Genomic DNA, 7473 nt, shown 5'->3' with positions numbered 1-7473 from the left:
TGAGGGCTCTGGCTGGGGATGCAGACTCTGGGGTGGGGCTGGGGATGAGGAGTTAGGGGTGCAGAAGGGTGTTCCAGACTACGACTGAGGGATTTGGAGGGCAGGAGGGGGCTCTGGGCTGGAGCTGGGGATGAAGAGAGGGATCAGGGCTGGGATAGAGGGGTTCAGAAGGTGGGAAGGGGATCGGGCTGGGACATGGGGTTGGGGAACAGGAGGGGGAATCAGGGGGTGCAGGCTCCAGGCAGTGCTTACCTCAAGCAGCTCTTGGAAGTAGTGTCATGTACCCTCTCTGGCTTCTACGCTGAGCCACAGCCAGGTGGCTCTGTGTGCTGCCCTGTCTGCAGGTGCCACCCCCGCAGCTCTCATTGGCTGCGGTTCCTGGCCAATGGAAGCTGCAGAGCTGGGCAATGCGCAGGGCAGGGGCAATGCGCGGAGCCCCCTGGCTGCCCCTACACATAGGAGCCATAGTGGGGACATGCTGCTGCTTCTGGGAGCTGTGGGGGAGCCGTGAGATGCCATGGCAGGCAGGGAGCCTGCCTTAGCCCTGCTGTGCCACCAACAGGACTTTTAGCAGCCCTGTCAGCAATGCTGACTGGAGCTGCCAGGGTCCCTTTTTGACCGGGTGTTCCGGTCCCTTTTTGACCGGGTGTTCCGGTCAAAAATCTAACACCTGGCAACCCTAACCCCATTGTAGGTCATGTGGACACACATCTCAGAACTGTTCCAGCTCTACCAGTTTATACAAAGCATTTATGGTAGTGGCTCCCAAACCTGTGTCCCATTTGAGGAGGAACTCCCTAATTTGGATCACCACGTCCATATACGTCATTGTGACACAGAGGCCTGCTGGTGGGTCACTACTGTGTCAGCAACTCCTGTGAGGTGTGACAAACTCACTGCACTAACACATTGCTAATATGTATCATAATATTTATCTGTAAAGAAGGCTGTGCGAAATGTCAAATGACAGTTTATATCCTACTGGTCATCATAAGTGGAGTGTGATGTATGTACGGGTAATATTTAAGAAGTTTCATGTATGTACTAAAAATATATTTAAACTTGTAACCAGACAGGGTTGATAAACACATTTCTCTCAGCCAAAGGCATGTTGATTTACCTGTCTGCACAGGGCTTGGATGCAAACTAAGCAGGGTAAGCCAAATACAGTAGGAGGTGCATTTGAATCTGAGGTAAACTTGAAGAAAAAGTTAATAGGAGGATGGGAAAGCAGCATGGTGTCCCCACAGTACAGCACAAGCAGTGGGGGAGAAGGATTACCCAGGGGGACACTTCAAAAGGAAATGGTTTAGATGTTTATTGGACTATAAGAAGAAGGAAAAATGTGATTCTCCACCACTGTGGCAGCAAAACGGATAGCGCTTTTTGTATCATGAAAGCTGGATCCTGGCCCTGAGGGCTGGTGATGCCGAGAGGTTTATCCAAGACAAAGATTCTAGCCTGCTAAAGTTATGTTTCGTCTCTTAGGAGCATGTTATACTTTTGCTTTATTTGTAACCATTTCTGTTTCCATTATCATTGCTTAATATCTCTTAAAGCTCTATCTTGGTTAATAAACCTCTTTTTTTAAATTGTCAGATCTCAGTGCTGTACTGTTAAGCCAAGTGTGACTTCTTAGTTGACTCAAACAAGTGGCTGTGTGCACTGTCTCTTTAGAGGCAATTGAGTTGGTAATTTCTGTGAGTGTCTAGTAAGTGTCAGTGTCAGGATGGCCGAGTGGTCTAAGGTGCTAGACTCAAGGCTCTATCTTTCCTTCAACTGGGTGTTCTGGTCTCCAAATGGAGGTGTGGGTTCAAATCCCACTCCTGACAGGTTCCTTTTGAAGGGAGGGATAGCTCAGGTGTTTGAGCATTGGCTTGCTAAACCCAGGGTTGTGAGTTCAATCCTTGAGGAGGCCATTTAGGGATCTGGGGAAAAAATCTGTCATGGGATTGGTCCTGCTTTGAGCAGGGGGTTGGACTAGATGACCTGCTGAGGGTCCCTTCCAACCCTAATATTCTATGATTCAGTTCTATGACAGGGGTTGGATATTACAAGGGGGCTCTGTTGCCTGGTCTACTGATTATGTATTGATAACTTGAGAATTCTCAATTAACATTCAGGTTTGGGAGATCCTCATCCCAAGATCAGGCCCAGTATTAGAATTACTGTTCAGTTGGGAACCCCAATGTGCATGGTTGCAATGCTCACATGTAAGAAAAAACTTCTGTATATGTAGGCAAATACAGTTTAGATGGGGCTACTACAAGGTGGGTGCATAACTGGCTGGAAAACCGTACTCAGAGAGTAGTTATTAATGGTTCCCAATCCTGCTGGAAAGGTATAACAAGCGGGGTTCCGCAGGGGTCTGTTTTGGGACCGGCTCTGTTCAATATCTTCATCGACGACTTAGATGTTGGCATAGAAAGTACGCTTATTAAGTTTTAACGCTTCCTCAGTTCCCGTCCACTCACGCCCCTTCTCTACCTACGCTACATTGATGACATCTTCATCATCTGGACCCATGGGAAGGAGACTCTGGAAAAATTCCACCACGATTTCAACAACTTCCACCCCACCATCAACCTCAGCCTGGACCAATCTACACGGGAGGTCCACTTCCTAGACACTATGGTGCAAATAATTGATGGTCACATTAACACCACCCTATACCGAAAACCTACTGACCGCTATGCCTACCTTCATGCCTCCAGCTTCCATCCCGGGCACACCACAAGATCCATTGTCTACAGCCAAGCACTGAGGTACAACCGCATCTGCTCTAACCCCACAGACAGAGACCAACACCTACAAAATCTCCACCAAGCATTCTCAAAACTACAGTACCCACACGAGGAAATAAGGAAACAGATCAACAGAGCCAGACGTGTACCCAGAAGCCTCCTACTGCAAGACAAACCCAAGAAAGAAACCAACAGGACTCCACTGGCCATCACATACAGTCCCCAGCTAAAACCCCTCCAGCGCATCATCAGGGATCTACAACCCATCCTGGACAATGACCCCACACTTTCACAGACCTTGGGTGGCAGGCCAGTCCTCGCCCACAGACAACCTGCCAACCTGAAGCATATTCTCACCAGTAACTGCACACCGCACCATAGTAACTCTAGCTCAGGAACCAATCCATGCAACAAACCTCGATGCCAACTCTGCCCACATATCTACACCAGCGACACCATCACAGGACCGAACCAGATCAGCCACACCATCACCGGTTCGTTCACCTGCACGTCCACCAATGTAATATATGCCATCATATGCCAGCAATGCCCCTCTGCTATGTACATCGGCCAAACTGGACAGTCTCTAAGGAAAAGGATAAATGGACACAAATAAGATATTAGGAATGGCAATATACAAAAACCTGTAGGAGAACACTTCAACCTCCCTGGCCACACAATAGCAGATCTTAAGGTGGTCATCCTGCAGCAAAAAAACTTCAGGACCAGACTTCAAAGAGAAACTGCTGAGCTCCAGTTCATCTGCAAATTTGACACCATCAGCTCAGGATTAAACAAAGACTGTGAATGGCTTGCCAACTACAGAACCAGTTTCTCCTCCCTTGGTTTTCACTCAACTGCTAGAACAGGGCCTCATCCTCCCTGATTGAACTAACCTCGTTATCTCTAGCTTGCTTCTTGCTTGCCTATATAAACCTGCCCCTGGAAATTTCCACTACTTGCATCCGAAGAAGTGGGTATTCACCCACGAAAGCTCATGCTGCAAAACGTCTGTTAGTCTATAAGGTGCCACAGGATTCTTTGCTGCTTATTAAGTTTGCAGATGATACCAAACTGGGAGGGATTGCAACTGCTTTGGAGGACAGGGTCATAATTCAAAAAGATCTGGACAAATTGGAGAAATGGTCTGAGGTAAACCAGATGAAGTTTAATAAAGACAAATGCAAAGTGCTCCACTTAGGAAGGAACAGGGCCGGCTCCAGGCACCGGCATTCCAAGCTGGTGCTTGGGGTGGCATTCTGCAAGAGGCGGCAGCCCCCCTTGTTTTGCCCCAAGCAGTGCGCCGAATTGCTGCCGCAGGGAGGAGGGCAGTCCGTGTGCCCTTAGGGCGGCAGGTGCATTTCCGCTGCGGCAGCAATTCGGCGGCAGCTTCTATGTTTAGCTGTCCGGGGCGGCTTCAGCTAAACATAGAAGCTGCTGCCGAATTGCCGCCTCCGCGGAAACACGCCTGCCGCCCTAACGGCACACGGACTGCCCCCGCCGCCCAGGGCAGCAATTTGGCGCACTGCTTGGGGCGGCGAAAACTGTAGAGCCGGCCCTGGGAAGGAACAATCAGTTTCACACATACAGAATGGGAAGAGACTGTCTAGGAAGGAGTACTGCAGAAAGGGATCTAGGGGTTATAGTGGACCACAAGCTAAATATGAGTCAACAGTGTGATGCTGTTGCAAAAAAAGCAAACGTGATTCTGGGATGCATTAACAGGTGTGTTGTGAGCAAGACACGAGAAGTCATTCTTCAGCTCTACTCTGTGCTGGTTAGATTGTGTCCAGTTCTGGGCACCGCATTTCAAGAAAGATGTGGAGAAATTGGAGAGGGTCCAGAGAAGAGCAACAAGAATGATTAAAGGTCTAGAAAACATGACCTACGAAGGAAGGCTGAAAGAATTGGGTTTGTTTAGTTTGGAAAAGAGAAGACTGAGAGAGGACATGATAGCAGTTTTCAGGTATCTAAAAGGGTGTCATAAGGAGGAGGGAGAAAACTTGTTCACCTTAGCCTCTAAGGATAGAACAAGAAGCAATGGGCTTAAACTGCAGCGAGGGAGGTTTAGGTTGGACATTAGGAAAAAGTTCCTAACTGTCAGGATGGTTAAACACTGGAATAAATTGCCTAGGGAGGTAGTGGAATCTCCATCTCTGGAGATATTTAAGAGTAGGTTAGATAAATGTCTATCAGGGATGGTCTAGACAGTATTTGGTCCTGCCATGAGGGCAGAGGACTGGACTCAATGACCTCTCGAGGTCCCTTCCAGTCCTAGAGTCTATGAATCTATGAATAGTACGCTGACATCAGTATGCTGATGCATGTTCAGTAGGGGCTTCAGCCCTGTTTCCTTATTTGTATTTCCTCAGCCTTCTAATGTTGGGGTGTCCTTCTCCTGTAGGTTACTAGTCTGTTTACCTCAAGCTTATTAGCATATACATCAATTAGCTACCATGGTATTCTTATGGTTGGACATCTGCTGATGTTCCTAAAATATCTTAAGGTGGTATTACAGCATTCTATCCTGTGCTATCTTATGATCTAGGGTTACTCCTGGTTAGCTGCATGCGCTAAGCCTTTTTGGGCCGTATGCATAGCACCAACTCCGTGGGTGCTCCAGGGCTCAAGCACCCATAGGGTGCTCAGAACCCACCAGCCACAGCTGTTTGACGCGAGGCTGCTGACCAGCTGTTTGGTGTCTGGCAGAAGGTGCTTGGGGGAGGGCAGAGAGCAGCGAGTGCCAGTTGCGGGACCTCAGGGGATTTGAGGAGGAGGATTTGAGCTTCCACCTGAGCCACGGTTTACAATGCCATGTAGACATACCCTATGGGTAGCCTGGATAGACAGACTTGTGTTAGTGGGACTTGCACAAATATGCTAAAATAGCTGTGTGGATGCTGCAGCACTGGTGGAGGCTCAAGCCCACCCTCCCACTTGGGTCTGAGCTTGGGGGGCTAGCCTGAGACTGCTGGCGCTGCAATGTCCACACTGCTGTTTTTAGCAAGCTATCATGAGTGCTGCTAGCATGAATCTGTCTACCCAGGCTGGGAGGCTCAGTCTCTGCTGTAGTGCAGACATACCCTATATCTCCCCATCCTTGAACCGGGGCAACAGCTTAGCATCTGTGCCCCCTCCAGAATTAGCATTCCCTGTTCTAGCCCCACTTACCAGATCCTCAGGTCTCTGGTTCCTCTGTTGTGCGAGGTGCAATTCATGCCGTCACTGGGCCTCTTCTTCTCCAGCCCAGCTGGCGTTCCTTTTCACAGTCAGCTCTCCCCTGCTTTTGCTTCTCAGACGACAGCTCCTGCCTCTCCAGGGCCTGATGCGGGGCTCCAGGCAGGGTCAATCCTGTATGCCGCGCCTGCCACTGTACACTCTTGGGCATCTTCTTCTATGCCTCCCTCTGGAACCTCATCCCAGAAATCTCTGGTCGATACTGGCCTCTAGTACCCCCAGCCACTGATGGTGAACAAGGCCACTCCCCTGAATTCTGGTCCATGATTCCCTTCCTAGTTGTTTGAATACAGAAGGCCAATCAGCTGTGTGTAATTTAGCTTTGCCGGTCTAGTCCTTTTTCTTGGCACAACTCCACTAACTGCTTTTCAGAGAGCTGTTCGTAGCTCATTTCCCATCTTTGTTATTACTCTGTCCCAAAGAGAACATAAACAATTTTTCCCTTTTCCTTCACCGTTACTTCTTTTTACTGTTGTTGTCACTTATTGCAATTTCACCAGTCTCACTTTGACTGGTAGCAAGGGGGTGTGATTCTAAAAGTGGGACATTGGTGGTGTAGACATCTGGTCCCCTTAGATCTGGGCTCAGACACATCCCCTCATCCTACACAGGCAGCAACAGACCTATCTGATACGAAGACATTTCAATGGCTAGTGACTAGTGTCTCAAGAGGGAAGGCTCTGTAGTCTATTCCCAATGTCATGAGCCATTCAGACCTCCCTGCCTGTTGAGCTATTTAATAATTCACCACCCAGGAAACCTTTGGGCTGAGTAGATTGTGCTTTGTGCTTGATATGAATTCATTTGCAGTCCAAGCAATTTCATATTTCAAAGTCACTTCTTGTGTGTTGGGAAGAGTGAAGAGGCTTTTCCTGCCGGAGGACTGAGGACTTGGGAATAAGCATATAATAGCTTTTTTGAAGGTAGCATCACTAATCTTCTATTCAAACATATGAAAATGCAAATCCTTTTTCCAAATGACATTAGGTTTGTTAAATTCAGTAATACATTAGTACGGGCCATTTCTTATCAACCTGCATAACCATCATCCTGCTTTGATAGAGCACGAGTTCCCCCCACAGTGTAATGACTCCAAAGCTGCATTCCTTAAGTGGCTGAAATTCTTCTTCATTTGGTGTTCACCAGTAAGGGTTTTTTGGGCTTTTAACAAGTGGTACTCCATGCATAATCTGTAGCGCTGAGCTGAGGTGTGTGTCTAGGGTGAGAGCATGGAATGGGGTGGGGAAAGGGCTGGATCTGCTATTATTGCTACCCCAGGCATTTAAAACCCAGCAGTCAGGGCTCTCAGAATCACAAGACTGGCTTAACAATTGAGTTATTTAAAAAAAATTTTTTTCTCTCTCTCGGTTTCTGAGCCTTTTGGGTTTACTTTGTCCAGGGTGAACTTTTTCAGTTTTTCAGTGGGCCACATGCGCAGTTGTGTGGCACCTCCACGGGCAACATACATAAACAAAATGGCATCCTCCTTGCA

General features: G+C 48.2%; 1 non-coding gene across 1 annotated transcript; it reads left to right on the top strand.

The window, feature by feature from the left end:
• The first annotated feature begins 1723 nt into the window (after positions 1-1723).
• On the top strand, positions 1724-1832 carry TRNAL-CAA. Its single transcript has 2 exons — positions 1724-1761; positions 1787-1832. It is a non-coding gene; the product is annotated as a tRNA-Leu (tRNA).
• The last annotated feature ends 5641 nt before the right edge of the window (positions 1833-7473 follow it).

This window comes from Mauremys mutica, chromosome 8 (assembly GCF_020497125.1).
Source record: "Mauremys mutica isolate MM-2020 ecotype Southern chromosome 8, ASM2049712v1, whole genome shotgun sequence".
Lineage (NCBI taxonomy): Eukaryota > Metazoa > Chordata > Testudines > Geoemydidae > Mauremys > Mauremys mutica.
The sequence above is the reverse complement of the archived record's forward strand: the minus strand, read 5'-3'. Positions and strand labels throughout refer to the sequence as shown.